The 24281-nt window shown below is 50.8% G+C and overlaps 7 non-coding genes across 7 annotated transcripts; all 7 read left to right on the forward strand.

Moving 5' to 3' along the window:
* Positions 1 to 1777: 1777 nt before the first annotated feature.
* On the forward strand, positions 1778 to 1852 carry TRNAP-CGG (transfer RNA proline (anticodon CGG)). The gene has a single exon. It is a non-coding gene; the product is annotated as a tRNA-Pro (tRNA).
* A 3294-nt stretch (positions 1853 to 5146) lies between these two features.
* Positions 5147 to 5221, forward strand: TRNAP-CGG (transfer RNA proline (anticodon CGG)). Its single transcript has one exon. It is a non-coding gene; the product is annotated as a tRNA-Pro (tRNA).
* A 3854-nt stretch (positions 5222 to 9075) lies between these two features.
* On the forward strand, positions 9076 to 9150 carry TRNAP-CGG (transfer RNA proline (anticodon CGG)). Its single transcript has one exon. It is a non-coding gene; the product is annotated as a tRNA-Pro (tRNA).
* Positions 9151 to 14972: 5822 nt separating this feature from the next.
* On the forward strand, positions 14973 to 15047 carry TRNAP-CGG (transfer RNA proline (anticodon CGG)). Its single transcript has one exon. It is a non-coding gene; the product is annotated as a tRNA-Pro (tRNA).
* Positions 15048 to 20588: 5541 nt separating this feature from the next.
* On the forward strand, positions 20589 to 20663 carry TRNAP-CGG (transfer RNA proline (anticodon CGG)). Its single transcript has one exon. It is a non-coding gene; the product is annotated as a tRNA-Pro (tRNA).
* A 2451-nt stretch (positions 20664 to 23114) lies between these two features.
* On the forward strand, positions 23115 to 23189 carry TRNAP-CGG (transfer RNA proline (anticodon CGG)). The gene has a single exon. It is a non-coding gene; the product is annotated as a tRNA-Pro (tRNA).
* Positions 23190 to 23676: 487 nt separating this feature from the next.
* TRNAP-CGG (transfer RNA proline (anticodon CGG)) lies at positions 23677 to 23751 on the forward strand. Its single transcript has one exon. It is a non-coding gene; the product is annotated as a tRNA-Pro (tRNA).
* Positions 23752 to 24281: the final 530 nt, after the last annotated feature.

The raw sequence follows: 24281 nt of genomic DNA on the forward strand, positions 1-24281 counted from the left end.
ACCTTGCGGGTTTACGCAGAACTGTTACGTCAAACACTTGCCTTTGCTTCGTGTTGTCGTCAAATTCGACTTCGCTCTGCCATCTGCTAGCCGCCTGGTTAGCTCAGATGGTAGAGCGGCTGCCCCGGAAAGGCGGTGGTCACGGGTTCGAGTCCCGGACCAGGACGAATTTTCCTTGAACTATGAGGCTTTTCTTTCGAGGAAACCGTATGGGTTTCCTTTGTAGCAATTGCTACGAACGGGTGGATGTCTCTTTTTCCCTTTATTCATTACTTCTCTCCACCTTGCGGGTTTCCGCAGAACTACTACGTCAAACTCTTGCCTTTGCTTCGTGTTGTCGACAAATTCGACTTCGCTCTGCCATCTGCTAGCCGCCTGGTTAGCTCGGATGGTAGAGCGGCTGCCCCGGAAAGGCGGTGGTCCCGGCTTCGAGTCCCGGACCAGGACGAATTTTTCTTCAACTATGAGGCTTTTCGTTCAAGGAACCCGTATGGTTTTCCTTTCTAGCAATTGCTACGAACGGGTGGATGTCTAGTTTTCCCTTTATTTATTACTTCTCTCCACCTTGCGGGTTTCCGCAGAACTACTACGTCAAACTCTTGCCTTTGCTTCGTATTGTCGACAAATTCGACTTCGCTCTGCCATCTGCTAGCCGCCTGGTTAGCTCAGATGGTAGAGCGGCTGCCCCGGAAAGGCGGTGGTCCCGGCTTCGAGTCCCGGACCGGGACGAATTTTTCTTCAACTATGAGGCTTTTCTTTCGAGGAACCCGTATGGTTTTCCTTTCTAGCAATTGCTACGAACGTGTGGATGTCTCATTTTCCCTTAATAGATTACTTCTCTCCACCTTGCGGGTTTCCGTAGAACTACTACGTCAAACTCTTGCCTTTGCTTCGTGTTGACGACAAATTCGACTTCGCTCTACCATCGGCTAGCCGCCTGGTTAGCTCAAATGGTAGAGCGGCTGCCCCGGAAAAGCGGTGGTCCGGGTTTGATTCCCGGACCAGGACGAATTTTTCTTCAACTATGAGGCTTTTCTTTCGAGGAACCCGTATGGGTTTCCTTTGTAGCAACTGCTACGAACGGGTGGATGTCTCATTTTCGCTTTATTCATAACTTCTCTCCACCTTGCGGGTTTACGCCGAACTGCTACGTCAAACACTTGCCTTTGCTTCGTGTTGTCGTCAAATTCGACTTCGCTCTGCCATCTGCTAGCCGCCTGGTTAGCTCAGATGGTAGAGCGGCTGCCCCGGAAAGGCGGTGGTCCCGGGTTCGAGTCCCGGACCAGGACGAATTTTCCTTGAACTATGAGGCTTTTCTTTCGAGGAACCCGTATGGGTTTCCTTTGTAGCAATTGCTACGAACGGGTGGATGTCTCTTTTTCCCTTTATTCATTACTTCTCTCCACCTTGCGGGTTTCCGCAGAACTACTACGTCAAACTCTTGCCTTTGCTTCGTGTTGTCGACAAATTCGACTTCGCTCTGCCATCTGCTAGCCGCCTGGTTAGGTCAGATGGTATAGCGGCTGCCCCGGAAAGGCGGTGGTCCCGGGTTCGAGTCCCCGACCAGGACGAATTTTTCTTCAAGTATGAGGCTTTTCGTTCAAGGAACCCGTATGGTTTTCCTTTGTAGCAATTGCTACGAACGGGTGGATGTCTAGTTTTCCCTTTATTTATTACTTCTCTCCACCTTGCGGGTTTCCGCAGAACTACTACGTCAAACTCTTGCCTTTGCTTCGTGTTGACGACAAATTCGACTTCGCTCTGCCATCTGCTAGCCGCCTGGTTAGCTCAGATGGTAGAGCGGCTGCCCCGGAAAAGCGGTGGTCCCGGGTTCGAGTCCCGGACCAGGACGAATTTTTCTTGAACTATGAGGCTTTTCTTTCGAGGAACCCGTATGGGTTTCCTTTGTAGCAATTGCTACGAACGGGTGGATGTCTCATTTTCCCTTTATTCATTACTTCTCTCCACCTTGCGGGTTTCCACAGAACTACTACGTCAAACTCTTGCCTTTGCTTCGTGTTGTCGACAAATTCGACTTCGCTCTGCCATCTGCTAGCCGCCAGGATAGCTCAGATGGTAGAGCGGCTGCCCCGGAAAGGCGGTGGTCCCGGGTTCGAGTCCCCGACCAGGACGAATTTTTCTTCAACTATGAGGCTTTTGTTTCGAGGAACCCGTATGGGTTTCCTTTGTAGCAATTGCTACGAACGGGTGGATGTCTCATTTTCCCTTTATTCATTACTTCTCACCACCTTGCGGGTTTCCGCAGAACTACTACGTCAAACTCTTGCCTTTGCTTCGTGTTGTCGACAAATTCGACTTCGCTCTGCCATCTGCTAGCCGCCTGGTTAGCTCAGATGGTAGAGCGGCTGCCCCGGAAAGGCGGTGGTCCCGGGTTCGAGTCTCGGACCAGGACGAATTTTTCTTCAACTATAAGGCTTTTCTTTCGATGAACCTGTATGGGTTTCCTTTGTAGCAATTGCTACGAACGGGTGGATGTCTCATTTTCCCTTTATTCATTACTTCTCTCCACCTTGCGGGTTTCCGCAGAACTACTACGTCAAACTCTTGCCGTTGCTTCGTGTTGTCGACAAATTCGACTTCGCTCTGCCATCTGCTAGCCGCCTGGTTAGCTCAGATGGTAGAGCGGCTGCCCCGGAAAGGCGGTGGTCCGGGCTTAGAGTCCCGGACCAGGACGAATTTTTCTTCAACTATGAGGCTTTTCTTTCGATGAATCCGTATGGTTTTCCTTTCTAGCAATTGCTACGAACGGGTGGATGGCTCATTTTCCCTTTATAGATTACTTCTCTCCACCTTGCGGGTTTCCGCAGAACCACTACGTCAAACTCTTGCCTTTGCTTCGTGTTGTCGACAAATTCGACTTCGCTCTGCCATCTGCTAGCCGCCTGGTTAGCTCAGATGGTAGAGCGGCTGCCCCGGAAAAGCGGTGGTCCCGGGTTCGAGTCCCCGACCAGGACGAATTTTTCTTCAACTATGAGGCTTTTCTTTCGAGGAACCCGTATGGGTTTCCTTTGTAGCAATTGCTACGAGCGGGTGGATGTCTCATTTTCCCTTTTCATTACTTCTCTCCACTTTGCGGGTTTCCGCAGAACTACTACGTCAAACTCTTGCCTTTGCTTCGAGTTGTCGACAAATTCGACTTCGCTCTGCCATCTGCTAGCCGCCTGGTTAGCTCAGATGGTAGAGCGGCTGCCCCGGAAAGGCGGTGGTCCCGGCTTCGAGTCCCGGACCAGGACGAATTTTTCTTCAACTATGAGGCTTTTCTTTCAAGGAACCCGTATGGTTTTCCTTTGAAGCAATTGCTACGAACGGGTGGAAGACTCATTTTCCCATTATTTATTACTTCTCTCCACCTTGCGGGTTCCCGCAGAACTACTACGTCAAACTCTTGCCTTTGCTTCGTGTTGTCGACAAATTCGACTTCGCTCTGCCATCTGCTAGCCGCCTGGTTAGCTCAGATGGTAGAGCGGCTGTCCCGGAAAGGCGGTGGTCCCGGGTTCGAGTCTCGGACCAGGACGAATTTTTCTTCAACTATAAGGCTTTTCTTTCGATGAACCTGTATGGGTTTCCTTTGTAGCAATTGCTACGAACGGGTGGATGTCTCATTTTCCCTTTATTCATTACTTCTCTCCACCTTGCGGCTTTCCGCAGAACTACTACGTCAAACTCTTGCCTTTGCTTCGTGTTGTCGACAAATTCGACTTCGCTCTGCCATCTGCTAGCCGCCTGGTTAGCTCAGATGGTAGAGCGGCTGCCCCGGAAAGGCGGTGGTCCCGGCTTCGAGTCCCGGACCGGGACGAATTTTTCTTCAACTATGAGGCTTTTCTTTCGAGGAACCCGTATGGTTTTCCTTTCTAGCAATTGCTACGAACGTGTGGATGTCCCATTTTCCCTTAATAGATTACTTCTCTCCACCTTGCGGGTTTCCGTAGAACTACTACGTCAAACTCTTGCCTTTGCTTCGTGTTGACGACAAATTCGACTTCGCTCTGCCATCGGCTAGCCGCCTGGTTAGCTCAAATGGTAGAGCGGCTGCCCCGGAAAGGCGGTGGTCCGGGTTTGATTCCCGGACCAGGACGTATTTTTCTTCAACTATGAGGCTTTTCTTTCGAGAAACCCGTATGGGTTTCCTTTGTAGCAACTGCTACTAACGGGTGGATGTCTCATTTTCGCTTTATTCATAACTTCTCTCCACCTTGCGGGTTTACGCAGAACTGCTACGTCAAACACTTGCCTTTGCTTCGTGTTGTCGTCAAATTCGACTTCGCTCTGCCATCTGCTAGCCGCCTGGTTAGCTCAGATGGTAGAGCGGCTGTCCCGGAAAGGCGGTGGTCACGGGTTCGAGTCCCGGACCAGGACGAATTTTCCTTGAACTATGAGGCTTTTCTTTCGAGGAACCCGTATGGGTTTCCTTTGTAGCAATTGCTACGAACGGGTGGATGTCTCTTTTTCCCTTTATTCATTACTTCTCTCCACCTTGCGGGTTTCCGCAGAACTACTACGTCAAACTCTTGCCTTTGCTTCGTGTTGTCGACAAATTCGACTTCGCTCTGCCATCTGCTAGCCGCCTGGTTAGCTCAGATGGTAGAGCGGCTGCCCCGGAAAGGCGGTGGTCCCGGCTTCGAGTCCCGGACCGGGACGAATTTTTCTTCAACTATAAGGCTTTTCTTTCGATGAACCTGTATGGGTTTCCTTTGTAGCAATTGCTACGAACGGGTGGATGTCTCATTTTCCCTTTATTCATTACTTCTCTCCACCTTGCGGGTTTCCGCAGAACTACTACGTCAAACTCTTGCCTTTGCTTCGTGTTGTCGACAAATTCGACTTCGCTCTGCCATCTGCTAGCCGCCTGGTTAGCTCAGATGGTAGAGCGGCTGCCCCGGAAAGGCGGTGGTCCGGGCTTAGAGTCCCGGACCAGGACGAATTTTTCTTCAACTATGAGGCTTTTCTTTCGATGAATCCGTATGGTTTTCCTTTCTAGCAATTGCTACGAACGGGTGGATGTCTCATTTTCCCTTTATAGATTACTTCTCTCCACCTTGCGGGTTTCCGCAGAACCACTACGTCAAACTCTTGCCTTTGCTTCGTGTTGTCGACAAATTCGACTTCGCTCTGCCATCTGCTAGCCGCCTGGTTAGCTCAGATGGTAGAGCGGCTGCCCCGGAAAAGCGGTGGTCCCGGGTTCGAGTCCCGGACCAGGACGAATTTTTCTTGAACTATGAGGCTTTTCTTTCGAGGAACCCGTATGGGTTTCCTTTGTAGCAATTGCTACGAACGGGTGGATGTCTCATTTTCCCTTTATTCATTACTTCTCTCCACCTTGCGGGTTTCCACAGAACTACTACGTCAAACTCTTGCCTTTGCTTCGTGTTGTCGACAAATTCGACTTCGCTCTGCCATCTGCTAGCCGCCAGGTTAGCTCAGATGGTATAGCGGCTGCCCCGGAAAGGCGGTGGTCCCGGGTTCGAGTCCCCGACCAGGACGAATTTTTCTTCAACTATGAGGCTTTTCTTTCGAGGAACCCGTATGGGTTTCCTTTGTAGCAATTGCTACGAACGGGTGGATGTCTCATTTTCCCTTTTCATTACTTCTCTCCACTTTGCGGGTTTCCGCAGAACTACTACGTCAAACTCTTGCCTTTGCTTCGAGTTGTCGACAAATTCGACTTCGCTCTGCCATCTGCTAGCCGCCTGGTTAGCTCAGATGGTAGAGCGGCTGCCCCGGAAAGGCGGTGGTCCCGGCTTCGGGTCCCGGACCAGGACGAATTTTTCTTCAACTATGAGGCTTTTCTTTCAAGGAACCCGTATGGTTTTCCTTTGAAGCAATTGCTACGAACGGGTGGATGTCTCATTTTCCCATTATTTATTACTTCTCTCCACCTTGCGGGTTCCCGCAGAACTACTACGTCAAACTCTTGCCTTTGCTTCGTGTTGTCGACAAATTCGACTTCGCTCTGCCATCTGCTAGCCGCCAGGTTAGCTCAGATGGTATAGCGGCTGCCCCGGAAAGGCGGTGGTCCCGGGTTCGAGTCCCCGACCAGGACGAATTTTTCTTCAACTATGAGGCTTTTGTTTCCAGGAACCCGTATGGGTTTCCTTTGTAGCAATTGCTACGAACGGGTGGATGTCTCATTTTCCCTTTATTCATTACTTCTCTCCACCTTACGGGTTTCCGCAGAACTACTACGTCAAACTCTTGCCTTTGCTTCGTGTTGTCGACAAATTCGACTTCGCTCTGCCATCTGCTAGCCGCCTGGTTAGCTCAGATGGTAGAGCGGCTGCCCCGGAAAGGCGGTGGTCCCGGGTTCGAGTCTCGGACCAGGACGAATTTTTCTTCAACTATAAGGCTTTTCTTTCGATGAACCTGTATGGGTTTCCTTTGTAGCAATTGCTACGAACGGGTGGATGTCTCATTTTCCCTTTATTCATTACTTCTCTCCACCTTGCGGGTTTCCGCAGGACTACTACGTCAAACTCTTGCCTTTGCTTCGTGTTGTCGACAAATTCGACTTCGCTCTGCCCTCTGCTAGCCGCCTGGTTAGCTCAGATGGTAGAGCGGCTGCCCCGGAAAGGCGGTGGTCCGGGCTTAGAGTCCCGGACCAGGACGAATTTTTCTTCAACTATGAGGCTTTTCTTTCGATGAATCCGTATGGTTTTCCTTTCTAGCAATTGCTACGAACGGGTGGATGTCTCATTTTCCCTTTATAGATTACTTCTCTCCACCTTGCGGGTTTCCGTAGAACTACTACGTCAAACTCTTGCCTTTGCTTCGTGTTGACGACAAATTCGACTTCGCTCTGCCGTCGGCTAGCCGCCTGGTTAGCTCAAATTGTAGAGCGGCTGCCCCGGAAAGGCGGTGGTCCGGGTTTGATTCCCGGACCAGGACGAATTTTTCTTCAACTATGATGCTTTTCTTTCGAGGAACCCGTATGGGTTTCCTTTGTAGCAAATGCTACGAACGGGTGGATGGCTCTTTTTCGCTTTATTCATAACTTCTCTCCACCTTGCGGGTTTACGCAGAACTGCTACGTCCAACTCTTCCCTTTGCTTCGTGTTGTCGACAAATTCGACTTCGCTCTGCCATCTGCTAGCCGCCTGGTTAGCTCAGATGGTAGAGCGGCTGCCCCGGAAAGGCGGTGGTCCCGGGTTCGAGTCCCGGACCAGGACGAATTTTTCTTGAACTATGAGGCTTTTCTTTCGAGGAAACCGTATGGGTTTCCTTTGTAGCAATTGCTACGAACGGGTGGATGACTCACTTTCCCTTTATTCATTACTTCTCTCCACCTTGCGGGTTTCCGCAGAACTACTACGTCAAACTCTTGCCTTTGCTTCGTGTTGTCGACAAATTCGACTTGGCTCTGCCATCTGCTAGCCGCCTCGTTAGCTCAGATGGTATAGCGGCTGCCCCGGAAAGGCGGTGGTCCCGGGTTCGAGCCCCCGACCAGGACGAATTTTTCTTGAACTATGAGGCTTTTCTTTCGAGGAACCCGTATGGGTTTCCTTTGTAGCAATTGCTACGAACGGGTGGATGTCTCATTTTCCCTTTATTCATTGCTTCTCTCCACCTTGCGGGTTTCCGCAGAACTACTACGTCAAACTCATGCCTTTGCTTCGTGTTGTCGACAAATTCGACTTCGCTCTGCCATCTGCTAGCCGCCAGGCTAGCTCAGATGGTATAGCGGCTGCCCCGGACAGGCGGTGGTCCCGGGTTCGAGTCCCCGACCAGGACGAATTTTTCTTCAACTATGAGGCTTTTGTTTCGAGGAACCCGTATGGGTTTCCTTTGTAGCAATTGCTACGAACGGGTGGATGTCTCATTTTCCCTTTATTCATTACTTCTCTCCACCTTGCGGGTTTCCGCAGAACTACTACGTCAAACTCTTGCCTTTGCTTCGTGTTGTCGACAAATTCGACTTCGCTCTGCCATCTGCTAGCCGCCTGGTTAGCTCAGATGGTAGAGCGGCTGCCCCGGAAAGGCGGTGGTCCGGGTTTGATTCCCGGACCAGGACGAATTTTTCTTCAACTATGAGGCTTTTCTTTCGAGGAACCCGTATGAGTTTCCTTTGTAGCAACTGCTACGAACGGGTGGATGTCTCATTTTGGCTTTATTCATAACTTCTCTCCACCTTGCGGGTTTACGCAGAACTGCTACGTCAAACTCTTGCCTTTGCTTCGTGTTGTCGACAAATTCGACTTCGCTCTGCCATCTGCTAGCCGCCTGGTTAGCTCAGATGGTAGAGCGGCTGCCCCGGAAAGGCGGTGGTCCGGGTTTGATTCCCGGACCAGGACGAATTTTTCTTCAACTATGAGGCTTTTCTTTCGAGGAACCCGTATGAGTTTCCTTTGTAGCAACTGCTACGAACGGGTGGATGTCTCATTTTGGCTTTATTCATAACTTCTCTCCACCTTGCGGGTTTACGCAGAACTGCTACGTCAAACTCTTGCCTTTGCTTCGTGTTGTCGACAAATTCGACTTCGCTCTGCCATCTGCTAGCCGCCTGGTTAGCTCAGATGGTAGAGCGGCTGCCCCGGAAAGGCGGTGGTCCCGGGTTCGAGTCCCGGACCAGGACGAATTTTCCTTGAACTATGAGGCTTTTCTTTCGAGGAACCCGTATGGGTTTCCTTTGTAGCAATTGCTACGAACGGGTGGATGTCTCACTTTCCCTTTATTCATTACTTCTCTCCACCTTGCGAGTTTCACAGAACTACTACGTCAAACTCTTGTCTTTGCTTCGTGTTGTCGACAAATTCGACTTCGCTCTGCCATCTGCTAGCCGCCTGGTTAGCTCAGATGGTAGAGCGGCTGCCCCGGAAAGGCGGTGGTCCCGGCTTCGAGTCCCGGACCAGGACGAATTTTTCTTCAACTAAAGAGGCTTTTCGTTCAAGGAACCCGTATGGTTTTCCTTTGTAGCAATTGCTACGAACGGGTGGATGTCTAGTTTTCCCTTTATCTATTACTTCTCTCCACCTTGCGGGTTTCCGCAGAACTACTACGTCAAACTCTTGCCTTTGCTTCGTGTTGACGACAAATTCGACTTCGCTCTGCCATCTGCTAGCCGCCTGGTTAGCTCAGATGGTAGAGCGGCTGCCCCGGAAAAGCGGTGGTCCCGGGTTCGAGTCCCGGACCAGGACGAATTTTTCTCGAACTATGAGGCTTTTCTTTCGGGGAACCCGTATGGGTTTCCTTTGTAGCAATTGCTACGAACGGGTGGATGTCTCATTTTCCCTTTATTCATTACTTCTCTCCACCTTGCGGGTTTCCACAGAACTACTACGTCAAACTCTTGCCTTTGCTTCGTGTTGTCGACAAATTCGACTTCGCCCTGCCATCTGCTAGCCGCCAGGTTAGCTCAGATGGTATAGCGGCTGCCCCGGAAAGGCGGTGGTCCCGGGTTCGAGTCCCCGACCAGGACGAATTTTTCTTCAACTATGAGGCTTTTGTTTCGAGGAACCCGTATGGGTTTCCTTTGTAGCAATTGCTACGAACGGGTGGATGACTCACTTTCCCTTTATTCATTACTTCTCTCCACCTTGCGGGTTTCCGCAGAACTACTACGTCAAACTCTTGCCTTTGCTTCGTGTTGACGACAAATTCGACTTGGCTCTGCCATCTGCTAGCCGCCTCGTTAGCTCAGATGGTAGAGCGGCTGCCCCGGAAAGGCGGTGGTCCCGGGTTCGAGTCCCGGACCAGGACGAATTTTTCTTGAACTATGAGGCTTTTCTTTCGAGGAACCCGTATGGGTTTCCTTTGTAGCAATTGCTACGAACGGGTGGATGTCTCATTTTCCCTTTATTCATTACTTCCCTCCACCTTGCGGGTTTCCGCAGAACTACTACGTCAAACTCTTGCCTTTGCTTCGTGTTGTCGACAAATTCGACTTCGCTCTGCCATCTGCTAGCCGCCTGGTTAGCTCAGGTGGTATAGCGGCTGCCCCGGAAAGGCGGTGGTCCCGGGTTCGAGTCCCGGACCAGGACGAATTTTTCTCGAACTATGAGGCTTTTCTTTCGAGGAACCCGTATGGGTTTCCTTTGTAGCAATTGCTACGAACGGGTGGATGTCTCATTTTCCCTTTATTCATTACTTCTCTCCACCTTGCGGGTTTCCACAGAACTACTACGTCAAACTCTTGCCTTTGCTTCGTGTTGTCGACAAATTCGACTTCGCTCTGCCATCTGCTAGCCGCCAGGTTAGCTCAGATGGTATAGCGGCTGCCCCGGAAAGGCGGTGGTCCCGGGTTCGAGTCCCCGACCAGGACGAATTTTTCTTCAACTATGAGGCTTTTGTTTCGAGGAACCCGTATGGGTTTCCTTTGTAGCAATTGCTACGAACGGGTGGATGTCTCATTTTCCCTTTATTCATTACTTCTCTCCACCTTGCGGGTTTCCGTAGAACTACTACGTCAAACTCTTGCCTTTGCTTCGTGTTGACGACAAATTCGACTTCGCTCTGCCGTCGGCTAGCCGCCTGGTTAGCTCAAATGGTAGAGCGGCTGCCCCGGAAAGGCGGTGGTCCGGGTTTGATTCCCGGACCAGGACGAATTTTTCTTCAACTATGATGCTTTTCTTTCGAGGAAGCCGTATGGGTTTCCTTTGTAGCAACTGCTACGAACGGGTGGATGTCTCATTTTCGCTTTATTCATAACTTCTCTCCACCTTGCGGGTTTACGCAGAACTGCTACGTCCAACTCTTCCCTTTGCTTCGTGTTGTCGACAAATTCGACTTCGCTCTGCCATCTGCTAGCCGCCTGGTTAGCTCAGATGGTAGAGCGGCTGCCCCGGAAAGGCGGTGGTCCCGGGTTCGAGTCCCGGACCAGGACGAATTTTTCTTGAACTATGAGGCTTTTCTTTCGAGGAACCCGTATGGGTTTCCTTTGTAGCAATTGCAACGAACGGGTGGATGTCTCATTTTCCCTTTATTCATTACTTCCCTCCACCTTGCGGGTTTCCGCAGAACTACTACGTCAAACTCTTGCCTTTGCTTCGTGTTGTCGACAAATTCGACTTCGCTCTGCCATCTGCTAGCCGCCTGGTTAGCTCAGGTGGTATAGCGGCTGCCCCGGAAAGGCGGTGGTCCCGGGTTCGAGTCCCCGACCAGGACGAATTTTTCTTCAACTATGAGGCTTTTGTTTCGAGGAACCCGTATGGGTTTCCTTTGTAGCAATTGCTACGAACGGGTGGATGACTCACTTTCCCTTTATTCATTACTTCTCTCCACCTTGCGGGTTTCCGCAGAACTACTACGTCAAACTCTTGCCTTTGCTTCGTGTTGACGACAAATTCGACTTGGCTCTGCCATCTGCTAGCCGCCTCGTTAGCTCAGATGGTAGAGCGGCTGCCCCGGAAAGGCGGTGGTCCCGGGTTCGAGTCCCGGACCAGGACGAATTTTTCTTGAACTATGAGGCTTTTCTTTCGAGGAACCCGTATGGGTTTCCTTTGTAGCAATTGCTACGAACGGGTGGATGTCTCATTTTCCCTTTATTCATTACTTCCCTCCACCTTGCGGGTTTCCGCAGAACTACTACGTCAAACTCTTGCCTTTGCTTCGTGTTGTCGACAAATTCGACTTCGCTCTGCCATCTGCTAGCCGCCTGGTTAGCTCAGGTGGTATAGCGGCTGCCCCGGAAAGGCGGTGGTCCCGGGTTCGAGTCCCGGACCAGGACGAATTTTTCTCGAACTATGAGGCTTTTCTTTCGAGGAACCCGTATGGGTTTCCTTTGTAGCAATTGCTACGAACGGGTGGATGTCTCATTTTCCCTTTATTCATTACTTCTCTCCACCTTGCGGGTTTCCACAGAACTACTACGTCAAACTCTTGCCTTTGCTTCGTGTTGTCGACAAATTCGACTTCGCTCTGCCATCTGCTAGCCGCCAGGTTAGCTCAGATGGTATAGCGGCTGCCCCGGAAAGGCGGTGGTCCCGGGTTCGAGTCCCCGACCAGGACGAATTTTTCTTCAACTATGAGGCTTTTGTTTCGAGGAACCCGTATGGGTTTCCTTTGTAGCAATTGCTACGAACGGGTGGATGTCTCATTTTCCCTTTATTCATTACTTCTCTCCACCTTGCGGGTTTCCGCAGAACTACTACGTCAAACTCTTGCCTTTGCTTCGTGTTGACGACAAATTCGACTTCGCTCTGCCATCTGCTAGCCGCCTGGTTAGCTCAGATGGTTGAGCGGCTGCCCCGGAAAAGCGGTGGTCCCGGGTTCGAGTCTCGGACCAGGACGAATTTTTCTTCAACTATAAGGCTTTTCTTTCGATGAACCTGTATGGGTTTCCTTTGTAGCAATTGCTACGAACGGGTGGATGTCTCATTTTCCCTTTATTCATTACTTCTCTCCACCTTGCGGGTTTCCGCAGGACTACTACGTCAAACTCTTGCCTTTGCTTCGTGTTGTCGACAAATTCGACTTCGCTCTGCCCTCTGCTAGCCGCCTGGTTAGCTCAGATGGTAGAGCGGCTGCCCCGGAAAGGCGGTGGTCCGGGCTTAGAGTCCCGGACCAGGACGAATTTTTCTTCAACTATGAGGCTTTTCTTTCGATGAATCCGTATGGTTTTCCTTTCTAGCAATTGCTACGAACGGGTGGATGTCTCATTTTCCCTTTATAGATTACTTCTCTCCACCTTGCGGGTTTCCGTAGAACTACTACGTCAAACTCTTGCCTTTGCTTCGTGTTGACGACAAATTCGACTTCGCTCTGCCGTCGGCTAGCCGCCTGGTTAGCTCAAATTGTAGAGCGGCTGCCCCGGAAAGGCGGTGGTCCGGGTTTGATTCCCGGACCAGGACGAATTTTTCTTCAACTATGATGCTTTTCTTTCGAGGAACCCGTATGGGTTTCCTTTGTAGCAAATGCTACGAACGGGTGGATGGCTCTTTTTCGCTTTATTCATAACTTCTCTCCACCTTGCGGGTTTACGCAGAACTGCTACGTCCAACTCTTCCCTTTGCTTCGTGTTGTCGACAAATTCGACTTCGCTCTGCCATCTGCTAGCCGCCTGGTTAGCTCAGATGGTAGAGCGGCTGCCCCGGAAAGGCGGTGGTCCCGGGTTCGAGTCCCGGACCAGGACGAATTTTTCTTGAACTATGAGGCTTTTCTTTCGAGGAAACCGTATGGGTTTCCTTTGTAGCAATTGCTACGAACGGGTGGATGACTCACTTTCCCTTTATTCATTACTTCTCTCCACCTTGCGGGTTTCCGCAGAACTACTACGTCAAACTCTTGCCTTTGCTTCGTGTTGTCGACAAATTCGACTTGGCTCTGCCATCTGCTAGCCGCCTCGTTAGCTCAGATGGTATAGCGGCTGCCCCGGAAAGGCGGTGGTCCCGGGTTCGAGCCCCCGACCAGGACGAATTTTTCTTGAACTATGAGGCTTTTCTTTCGAGGAACCCGTATGGGTTTCCTTTGTAGCAATTGCTACGAACGGGTGGATGTCTCATTTTCCCTTTATTCATTGCTTCTCTCCACCTTGCGGGTTTCCGCAGAACTACTACGTCAAACTCATGCCTTTGCTTCGTGTTGTCGACAAATTCGACTTCGCTCTGCCATCTGCTAGCCGCCAGGCTAGCTCAGATGGTATAGCGGCTGCCCCGGACAGGCGGTGGTCCCGGGTTCGAGTCCCCGACCAGGACGAATTTTTCTTCAACTATGAGGCTTTTGTTTCGAGGAACCCGTATGGGTTTCCTTTGTAGCAATTGCTACGAACGGGTGGATGTCTCATTTTCCCTTTATTCATTACTTCTCTCCACCTTGCGGGTTTCCGCAGAACTACTACGTCAAACTCTTGCCTTTGCTTCGTGTTGTCGACAAATTCGACTTCGCTCTGCCATCTGCTAGCCGCCTGGTTAGCTCAGATGGTAGAGCGGCTGCCCCGGAAAGGCGGTGGTCCGGGTTTGATTCCCGGACCAGGACGAATTTTTCTTCAACTATGAGGCTTTTCTTTCGAGGAACCCGTATGAGTTTCCTTTGTAGCAACTGCTACGAACGGGTGGATGTCTCATTTTGGCTTTATTCATAACTTCTCTCCACCTTGCGGGTTTACGCAGAACTGCTACGTCAAACTCTTGCCTTTGCTTCGTGTTGTCGACAAATTCGACTTCGCTCTGCCATCTGCTAGCCGCCTGGTTAGCTCAGATGGTAGAGCGGCTGCCCCGGAAAGGCGGTGGTCCGGGTTTGATTCCCGGACCAGGACGAATTTTTCTTCAACTATGAGGCTTTTCTTTCGAGGAACCCGTATGAGTTTCCTTTGTAGCAACTGCTACGAACGGGTGGATGTCTCATTTTGGCTTTATTCATAACTTCTCTCCACCTTGCGGGTTTACGCAGAACTGCTACGTCAAACTCTTGCCTTTGCTTCGTGTTGTCGACAAATTCGACTTCGCTCTGCCATCTGCTAGCCGCCTGGTTAGCTCAGATGGTAGAGCGGCTGCCCCGGAAAGGCGGTGGTCCCGGGTTCGAGTCCCGGACCAGGACGAATTTTCCTTGAACTATGAGGCTTTTCTTTCGAGGAACCCGTATGGGTTTCCTTTGTAGCAATTGCTACGAACGGGTGGATGTCTCACTTTCCCTTTATTCATTACTTCTCTCCACCTTGCGAGTTTCACAGAACTACTACGTCAAACTCTTGTCTTTGCTTCGTGTTGTCGACAAATTCGACTTCGCTCTGCCATCTGCTAGCCGCCTGGTTAGCTCAGATGGTAGAGCGGCTGCCCCGGAAAGGCGGTGGTCCCGGCTTCGAGTCCCGGACCAGGACGAATTTTTCTTCAACTAAAGAGGCTTTTCGTTCAAGGAACCCGTATGGTTTTCCTTTGTAGCAATTGCTACGAACGGGTGGATGTCTAGTTTTCCCTTTATCTATTACTTCTCTCCACCTTGCGGGTTTCCGCAGAACTACTACGTCAAACTCTTGCCTTTGCTTCGTGTTGACGACAAATTCGACTTCGCTCTGCCATCTGCTAGCCGCCTGGTTAGCTCAGATGGTAGAGCGGCTGCCCCGGAAAAGCGGTGGTCCCGGGTTCGAGTCCCGGACCAGGACGAATTTTTCTCGAACTATGAGGCTTTTCTTTCGGGGAACCCGTATGGGTTTCCTTTGTAGCAATTGCTACGAACGGGTGGATGTCTCATTTTCCCTTTATTCATTACTTCTCTCCACCTTGCGGGTTTCCACAGAACTACTACGTCAAACTCTTGCCTTTGCTTCGTGTTGTCGACAAATTCGACTTCGCTCTGCCATCTGCTAGCCGCCAGGTTAGCTCAGATGGTATAGCGGCTGCCCCGGAAAGGCGGTGGTCCCGGGTTCGAGTCCCCGACCAGGACGAATTTTTCTTCAACTATGAGGCTTTTGTTTCGAGGAACCCGTATGGGTTTCCTTTGTAGCAATTGCTACGAACGGGTGGATGTCTCATTTTCCCTTTATTCATTACTTCTCTCCACCTTGCGGGTTTCCGCAGAACTACTACGTCAAACTCTTGCCTTTGCTTCGTGTTGTCGACAAATTCGACTTCGCTCTGCCATCTGCTAGCCGCCTGGTTAGCTCAGATGGTAGAGCGGCTGCCCCGGAAAGGCGGTGGTCCCGGGTTCGAGTCTCGGACCAGGACGAATTTTTCTTCAACTATAAGGCTTTTCTTTCGATGAACCTGTATGGGTTTCCTTTGTAGCAATTGCTACGAACGGGTGGATGTCTCATTTTCCCTTTATTCATTACTTCTCTCCACCTTGCGGGTTTCCGCAGAACTACTACGTCAAACTCTTGCCTTTGCTTCGTGTTGTCGACAAATTCGACTTCGCTCTGCCATCTGCTAGCCGCCTGGTTAGCTCAGATGGTAGAGCGGCTGCCCCGGAAAGGCGGTGGTCCGGCCTTAGAGTCCCGGACCAGGACGAATTTTTCTTCAACTATGAGGCTTTTCTTTCGATGAATCCGTATGGTTTTCCTTTCTAGCAATTGCTACGAACGGGTGGATGTCTCATTTTCCCTTTATAGATTACTTCTCTCCACCTTGCGGGTTTCCGTAGAACTACTACGTCAAACTCTTGCCTTTGCTTCGTGTTGACGACAAATTCGACTTCGCTCTGCCGTCGGCTAGCCGCCTGGTTAGCTCAAATGGTAGAGCGGCTGCCCCGGAAAGGCGGTGGTCCGGGTTTGATTCCCGGACCAGGACGAATTTTTCTTCAACTATGATGCTTTTCTTTCGAGGAAGCCGTATGGGTTTCCTTTGTAGCAACTGCTACGAACGGGTGGATGTCTCATTTTCGCTTTATTCATAACTTCTCTCCACCTTGCGGGTTTACGCAGAACTGCTACGTCCAACTCTTCCCTTTGCTTCGTGTTGTCGACAAATTCGACTTCGCTCTGCCATCTGCTAGCCGCCTGGTTAGCTCAGATGGTAGAGCGGCTGCCCCGGAAAGGCGGTGGTCCCGGGTTCGAGTCCCGGACCAGGACGAATTTTTCTTGAACTATGAGGCTTTTCTTTCGAGGAACCCGTATGGGTTTCCTTTGTAGCAATTGCAACGAACGGGTGGATGTCTCATTTTCCCTTTATTCATTACTTCCCTCCACCTTGCGGGTTTCCGCAGAACTACTACGTCAAACTCTTGCCTTTGCTTCGTGTTGTCGACAAATTCGACTTCGCTCTGCCATCTGCTAGCCGCCTGGTTAGCTCAGGTGGTATAGCGGCTGCCCCGGAAAGGCGGTGGTCCCGGGTTCGAGTCCCCGACCAGGACGAATTTTTCTTCAACTATGAGGCTTTTGTTTCGAGGAACCCGTATGGGTTTCCTTTGTAGCAATTGCTACGAACGGGTGGATGACTCACTTTCCCTTTATTCATTACTTCTCTCCACCTTGCGGGTTTCCGCAGAACTACTACGTCAAACTCTTGCCTTTGCTTCGTGTTGACGACAAATTCGACTTGGCTCTGCCATCTGCTAGCCGCCTCGTTAGCTCAGATGGTAGAGCGGCTGCCCCGGAAAGGCGGTGGTCCCGGGTTCGAGTCCCGGACCAGGACGAATTTTTCTTGAACTATGAGGCTTTTCTTTCGAGGAACCCGTATGGGTTTCCTTTGTAGCAATTGCTACGAACGGGTGGATGTCTCATTTTCGCTTTATTCATTACTTCCCTCCACCTTGCGGGTTTCCGCAGAACTACTACGTCAAACTCTTGCCTTTGCTTCGTGTTGTCGACAAATTCGACTTCGCTCTGCCATCTGCTAGCCGCCTGGTTAGCTCAGGTGGTATAGCGGCTGCCCCGGAAAGGCGGTGGTCCCGGGTTCGAGTCCCGGACCAGGACGAATTTTTCTCGAACTATGAGGCTTTTCTTTCGAGGAACCCGTATGGGTTTCCTTTGTAGCAATTGCTACGAACGGGTGGATGTCTCATTTTCCCTTTATTCATTACTTCTCTCCACCTTGCGGGTTTCCACAGAACTACTACGTCAAACTCTTGCCTTTGCTTCGTGTTGTCGACAAATTCGACTTCGCTCTGCCATCTGGTAGCCGCCAGGTTAGCTCAGATGGTATAGCGGCTGCCCCGGAAAGGCGGTGGTCCCGGGTTCGAGTCCCCGACCAGGACGAATTTTTCTTCAACTATGAGGCTTTTGTTTCGAGGAACCCGTATGGGTTTCCTTTGTAGCAATTGCTACGAACGGGTGGATGTCTCATTTTCCCTTTATTCATTACTTCTCTCCACCTTGCGGGTTTCCGCAGAACTACTACGTCAAACTCTTGCCTTTGCTTCGTGTTGACGACAAATTCGACTTCGCTCTGCCATCTGCTAGCCGCCTGGTTAGCTCAGATGGTTGAGCGGCTGCCCCGGAAAAGCGGTGGTCCCGGGTTCGAGTCCCGGACCAGGACGAATTTTTCTCGAACTATGAGGCTTTTCTTTCGAGGAACCCGTATGGGTTTCCTTTGTAGCAATTGCTACGAACGGGTGGATGTCTCATTTTCCCTTTATTCATTACTTCTCTCCACCTTGCGGGTTTCCACAGAACTACTACGTCAAACTCTTGCCTTTGCTTCGTGTTGTCGACAAATTCGACTTCGCTCTGCCATCTGCTAGCCGCCAGGTTAGCTCAGATGGTATAGCGGCTGCCCCGGAAAGGCGGTGGTCCCGGGTTCGAGTCCCCGACCAGGACGAATTTTTCTTCAACTATGAGGCTTTTCTTTCGAGGAACCCGTATGGGTTTCCTTTGTAGCAATTGCTACGAACGGGTGGATGTCTCATTTTCCCTTTATTCATTACTTCTCTCCACCTTGCGGGTTTCCGCAGAACTACTACGTCAAACTCTTGCCTTTGCTTCGTGTTGTCGACAAATTCGACTTCGCTCTGCCATCTGCTAGCCGCCTGGTTAGCTCAGATGGTAGAGCGGCTGCCCCGGAAAGGCGGTGGTCCCGGGTTCGAGTCTCGGACCAGGACGAATTTTTCTTCAACTATAAGGCTTTTCTTTCGATGAACCTGTATGGGTTTCCTTTGTAGCAATTGCTACGAACGGGTGGATGTCTCATTTTCCCTTTATTCATTACTTCTCTCCACCTTGCGGGTTTCCGCAGAACTACTACGTCAAACTCTTGCCTTTGCTTCGTGTTGTCGACAAATTCGACTTCGCTCTGCCATCTGCTAGCCGCCTGGTTAGCTCAGATGGTAGAGCGGCTGCCCCGGAAAGGCGGTGGTCCGGGCTTAGAGTCCCGGACCAGGACGAATTTTTCTTCAACTATGAGGCTTTTCTTTCGATGAATCCGTATGGTTTTCCTTTCTAGCAATTGCTACGAACGGGTGGATGTCTGATTTTCCCTTTATAGATTACTTCTCTCCACCTTGCGGGTTTCCGTAGAACTACTACGTCAAACTCTTGCCTTTGCTTCGTGTTGACGACAAATTCGACTTCGCTCTGCCGTCGGCTAGCCGCCTGGTTAGCTCAAATGGTAGAGCGGCTGCCCCGGAAAGGCGGTGGTCCGGGTTTGATTCCCGGACCAGGACGAATTTTTCTTCAACTATGATGCTTTTCTTTCGAGGAAGCCGTATGGGTTTCCTTTGTAGCAACTGCTACGAACGGGTGGATGTCTCTTTTTCGCTTTATTCATAACTTCTCTCCACCTTGCGGGTTTACGCAGAACTGCTACGTCCAACTCTTCCCTTTGCTTCGTGTTCTCGACAAATTAGACTTCGCTCTGCCATCTGCTAGCCGCCTGGTTAGCTCAGATGGTAGAGCGGCTGCCCCGGAAAGGCGGTGGTCCCGGGTTCGAGTCCCGGACCAGGACGAATTTTCCTTGAACTATGAGGCTTTTCTTTCGAGGAACCCGTATGGGTTTCCTTTGTAGCAATTGCTACGAACGGGTGGATGTCTCATTTTCCCTTTATTCATTACTTCTCTCCACCTTGCGGGTTTCCCCAGAACTACTACGTCAAACTCTTGCCTTTGCTTCGTGTTGTCGACAAATTCGACTTCGCTCTGCCATCTGCTAGCCACCTGGTTAGCTCAGATGGTATAGCGGCTGCCCCGGAAAGGCGGTGGTCCCGGGTTCGAGTCCCCGACGAGGACGAATTTTTCTTCAACTATGAGGCTTTCGTTTCGAGGAACCTGTATGGGTTTCCTTTGTAGCAATTGCTACGAACGGGTGGATGTCTCACTTTCCCTTTATTCATAACTTCTCTCCACCTTGCGGGTTTACGCAGAACTGCTACGTCAAACTCTTGCCTTTGCTTCGTGTTGTCGACAAATTCGACGTCGCTTTGCCATCTGCTAGCCGCCTGGTTAGCTCAGATGGTATAGCGGCTGCCCCGGAAAGGCGGTGGTCCGGGTTCGTGTCCAGGACCAGGACGAATTTTTCTTCAACTATAAGGCTTTTCTTTCGAGGAACCCGTATGGGTTTCCTTTGTAGCAATTGCTACGAACGGGTGGATGGCTCATTTTCCCTTTGTTCATTACTTCTCTCCACGTTGCGGGTTTCCGCAGAACTACTACGTCAAACTCTTGCCTTTGCTTCGTGTTGACGACAAATTCGACTTGGCTCTGCCATCTGCTAGCCGCCTCGTTAGCTCAGATGGTAGAGCGGCTGCCCCGGAAAGCGGTGGTCCCGGGTTCGAGTCCCCGACCAGGACGAATTTTTCTTCAACTATGAGGCTTTTGTTTCGAGGAACCCGTATGGGTTTCCTTTGTAGCAATTGCTACGAACGGGTGGATGACTCACTTTCCCTTTATTCATTACTTCTCTCCACCTTGAGGGTTTCCGCAGAACTACTACGTCAAACTCTTGCCTTTGCTTCGTGTTGTCGACAAATTCGACTTCGCTCTGCCATCTGCTAGCCGCCTGGTTAGCTCAGATGGTAGAGCGGCTGCCCCGGAAAGGCGGTGGTCCGGGTTTGATTCCCGGACCAGGACGAATTTTTCTTCAACTATGAGGCTTTTCTTTCAAAGGAACCCGTATGAGTTTCCTTTGTAGCAACTGCTACGAACGGGTGGATGTCTAGTTTTCCCTTTATCTATTACTTCTCTCCACCTTGCGGGTTTCCGCAGAACTACTACGTCAAACTCTTGCCTTTGCTTCGTGTTGACGACAAATTCGACTTCGCTCTGCCATCTGCTAGCCGCCTGGTTAGCTCAGATGGTAGAGCGGCTGCCCCGGAAAAGCGGTGGTCCCGGGTTCGAGTCCCGGACCAGGACGAATTTTTCTCGAACTATGAGGCTTTTCTTTCGAGGAACCCGTATGGGTTTCCTTTGTAGCAATTGCTACGAACGGGTGGATGTCTCATTTTCCCTTTATTCATTACTTCTCTCCACCTTGCGGGTTTCCACAGAACTACTACGTCAAACTCTTGCCTTTGCTTCGTGTTGTCGACAAATTCGACTTCGCTCTGCCATCTGCTAGCCGCCAGGTTAGCTCAGATGGTATAGCGGCTGCCCCGGAAAGGCGGTGGTCCCGGGTTCGAGTCTCGGACCAGGACGAATTTTTCTTCAACTATAAGGCTTTTCTTTCGATGAACCTGTATGGGTTTCCTTTGTAGCAATTGCTACGAACGGGTGGATGTCTCATTTTCCCTTTATTCATTACTTCTCTCCGCCTTGCGGGTTTCCGCAGAACTACTACGTCAAACTCTTGCCTTTGCTTCGTGTTGTCGACAAATTCGACTTCGCTCTGCCATCTGCTAGCCGCCTGGTTAGCTCAGATGGTAGAGCGGCTGCCCCGGAAAGGCGGTGGTCCGGGCTTAGAGTCCCGGACCAGGACGAATTTTTCTTCAACTATGAGGCTTTTCTTTCGATGAATCCGTATGGTTTTCCTTTCTAGCAATTGCTACGAACGGGTGGATGTCTGATTTTCCCTTTATAGATTACTTCTCTCCACCTTGCGGGTTTCCGTAGAACTACTACGTCAAACTCTTGCCTTTGCTTCGTGTTGACGACAAATTCGACTTCGCTCTGCCGTCGGCTAGCCGCCTGGTTAGCTCAAATGGTAGAGCGGCTGCCCCGGAAAGGCGGTGGTCCGGGTTTGATTCCCGGACCAGGACGAATTTTTCTTCAACTATGATGCTTTTCTTTCGAGGAAGCCGTATGGGTTTCCTTTGTAGCAACTGCTACGAACGGGTGGATGTCCCATTTTCGCTTTATTCATAACTTCTCTCCACCTTGCGGGTTTACGCAGAACTGCTACGTCCAACTCTTCCCTTTGCTTCGTGTTCTCGACAAATTAGACTTCGCTCTGCCATCTGCTAGCCGCCTGGTTAGCTCAGATGGTAGAGCGGCTGCCCCGGAAAGGCGGTGGTCCCGGGTTCGAGTCCCGGACCAGGACGAATTTTCCTTGAACTATGAGGCTTTTCTTTCGAGGAACCCGTATGGGTTTCCTTTGTAGCAATTGCTACGAACGGGTGGATGTCTCATTTTCCCTTTATTCATTACTTCTCTCCACCTTGCGGGTTTCCCCAGAACTACTACGTCAAACTCTTGCCTTTGCTTCGTGTTGTCGACAAATTCGACTTCGCTCTGCCATCTGCTAGCCACCTGGTTAGCTCAGATGGTATAGCGGCTGCCCCGGAAAGGCGGTGGTCCCGGGTTCGAGTCCCCGACGAGGACGAATTTTTCTTCAACTATGAGGCTTTCGTTTCGAGGAACCTGTATGGGTTTCCTTTGTAGCAATTGCTACGAACGGGTGGATGTCTCACTTTCCCTTTATTCATAACTTCTCTCCACCTTGCGGGTTTACGCAGAACTGCTACGTCAAACTCTTGCCTTTGCTTCGTGTTGTCGACAAATTCGACGTCGCTTTGCCATCTGCTAGCCGCCTGGTTAGCTCAGATGGTATAGCGGCTGCCCCGGAAAGGCGGTGGTCCGGGTTCGTGTCCAGGACCAGGACGAATTTTTCTTCAACTATAAGGCTTTTCTTTCGAGGAACCCGTATGGGTTTCCTTTGTAGCAATTGCTACGAACGGGTGGATGGCTCATTTTCCCTTTGTTCATTACTTCTCTCCACGTTGCGGGTTTCCGCAGAACTACTACGTCAAACTCTTGCCTTTGCTTCGTGTTGACGACAAATTCGACTTGGCTCTGCCATCTGCTAGCCGCCTCGTTAGCTCAGATGGTAGAGCGGCTGCCCCGGAAAGGCGGTGGTCCCGGGTTCGAGTCCCCGACCAGGACGAATTTTTCTTCAACTATGAGGCTTTTGTTTCGAGGAACCCGTATGGGTTTCCTTTGTAGCAATTGCTACGAACGGGTGGATGACTCACTTTCCCTTTATTCATTACTTCTCTCCACCTTGAGGGTTTCCGCAGAACTACTACGTCAAACTCTTTCCTTTGCTTCGTGTTGTCGACAAATTCGACTTCGCTCTGCCATCTGCTAGCCGCCTGGTTAGCTCAGATGGTAGAGCGGCTGCCCCGGAAAGGCGGTGGTCCGGGTTTGATTCCCGGACCAGGACGAATTTTTCTTCAACTATGAGGCTTTTCTTTCGAGGAACCCGTATGAGTTTCCTTTGTAGCAACTGCTACGAACGGGTGGATGTCTAGTTTTCCCTTTATCTATTACTTCTCTCCACCTTGCGGGTTTCCGCAGAACTACTACGTCAAACTCTTGCCTTTGCTTCGTGTTGACGACAAATTCGACTTCGCTCTGCCATCTGCTAGCCGCCTGGTTAGCTCAGATGGTAGAGCGGCTGCCCCGGAAAAGCGGTGGTCCCGGGTTCGAGTCCCGGACCAGGACGAATTTTTCTCGAACTATGAGGCTTTTCTTTCGAGGAACCCGTATGGGTTTCCTTTGTAGCAATTGCTACGAACGGGTGGATGTCTCATTTTCCCTTTATTCATTACTTCTCTCCACCTTGCGGGTTTCCACAGAACTACTACGTCAAACTCTTGCCTTTGCTTCGTGTTGTCGACAAATTCGACTTCGCTCTGCCATCTGCTAGCCGCCAGGTTAGCTCAGATGGTATAGCGGCTGCCCCGGAAAGGCGGTGGTCCCGGGTTCGAGTCCCCGACCAGGACGAATTTTTCTTCAACTATGAGGCTTTTGTTTCGAGGAACCCGTATGGGTTTCCTTTGTAGCAATTGCTACGAACGGGTGGATGTCTCATTTTCCCTTTATTCATTACTTCTCTCCACCTTGCGGGTTTCCGCAGAACTACTACGTCAAACTCTTGCCTTTGCTTCGTGTTGACGACAAATTCGACTTCGCTCTGCCATCTGCTAGCCGCCTGGTTAGCTCAGATGGTAGAGCGGCTGCCCCGGAAAAGCGGTGGTCCCGGGTTCGAGTCCCGGACCAGGACGAATTTTTCTCGAACTATGAGGCTTTTCTTTCGAGGAACCCGTATGGGTTTCCTTTGTAGCAATTGCTACGAACGGGTGGATGTCTCATTTTCCCTTTATTCATTACTTCTCTCCACCTTGCGGGTTTCCACAGAACTACTACGTCAAACTCTTGCCTTTGCTTCGTGTTGTCGACAAATTCGACTTCGCTCTGCCATCTGCTAGCCGCCCGGTTAGCTCAGATGGTATAGCGGCTGCCCCGGAAAGGCGGTGGTCCCGGGTTCGAGTCCCCGACCAGGACGAATTTTTCTTCAACTATGAGGCTTTTGTTTCGAGGAACCTTTGTAGCAATTGCTACGAACGGGTGGATGTCTCATTTTCCCTTTATTCATTACTTCTCTCCACCTTGCGGGTTTCCGCAGAACTACTACGTCAAACTCTTGCGTTTGCTTCGTGTTGTCGACAAATTCGACTTCGCTCTGCCATCTGCTAGCCGCCTGGTTAGCTCAGATGGTAGAGCGGCTGCCCCGGAAAGGCGGTGGTCCCGGGTT

This window comes from Dermacentor variabilis, chromosome 8, assembly GCF_050947875.1.
Source record: "Dermacentor variabilis isolate Ectoservices chromosome 8, ASM5094787v1, whole genome shotgun sequence".
Lineage (NCBI taxonomy): Eukaryota > Metazoa > Arthropoda > Arachnida > Ixodida > Ixodidae > Dermacentor > Dermacentor variabilis.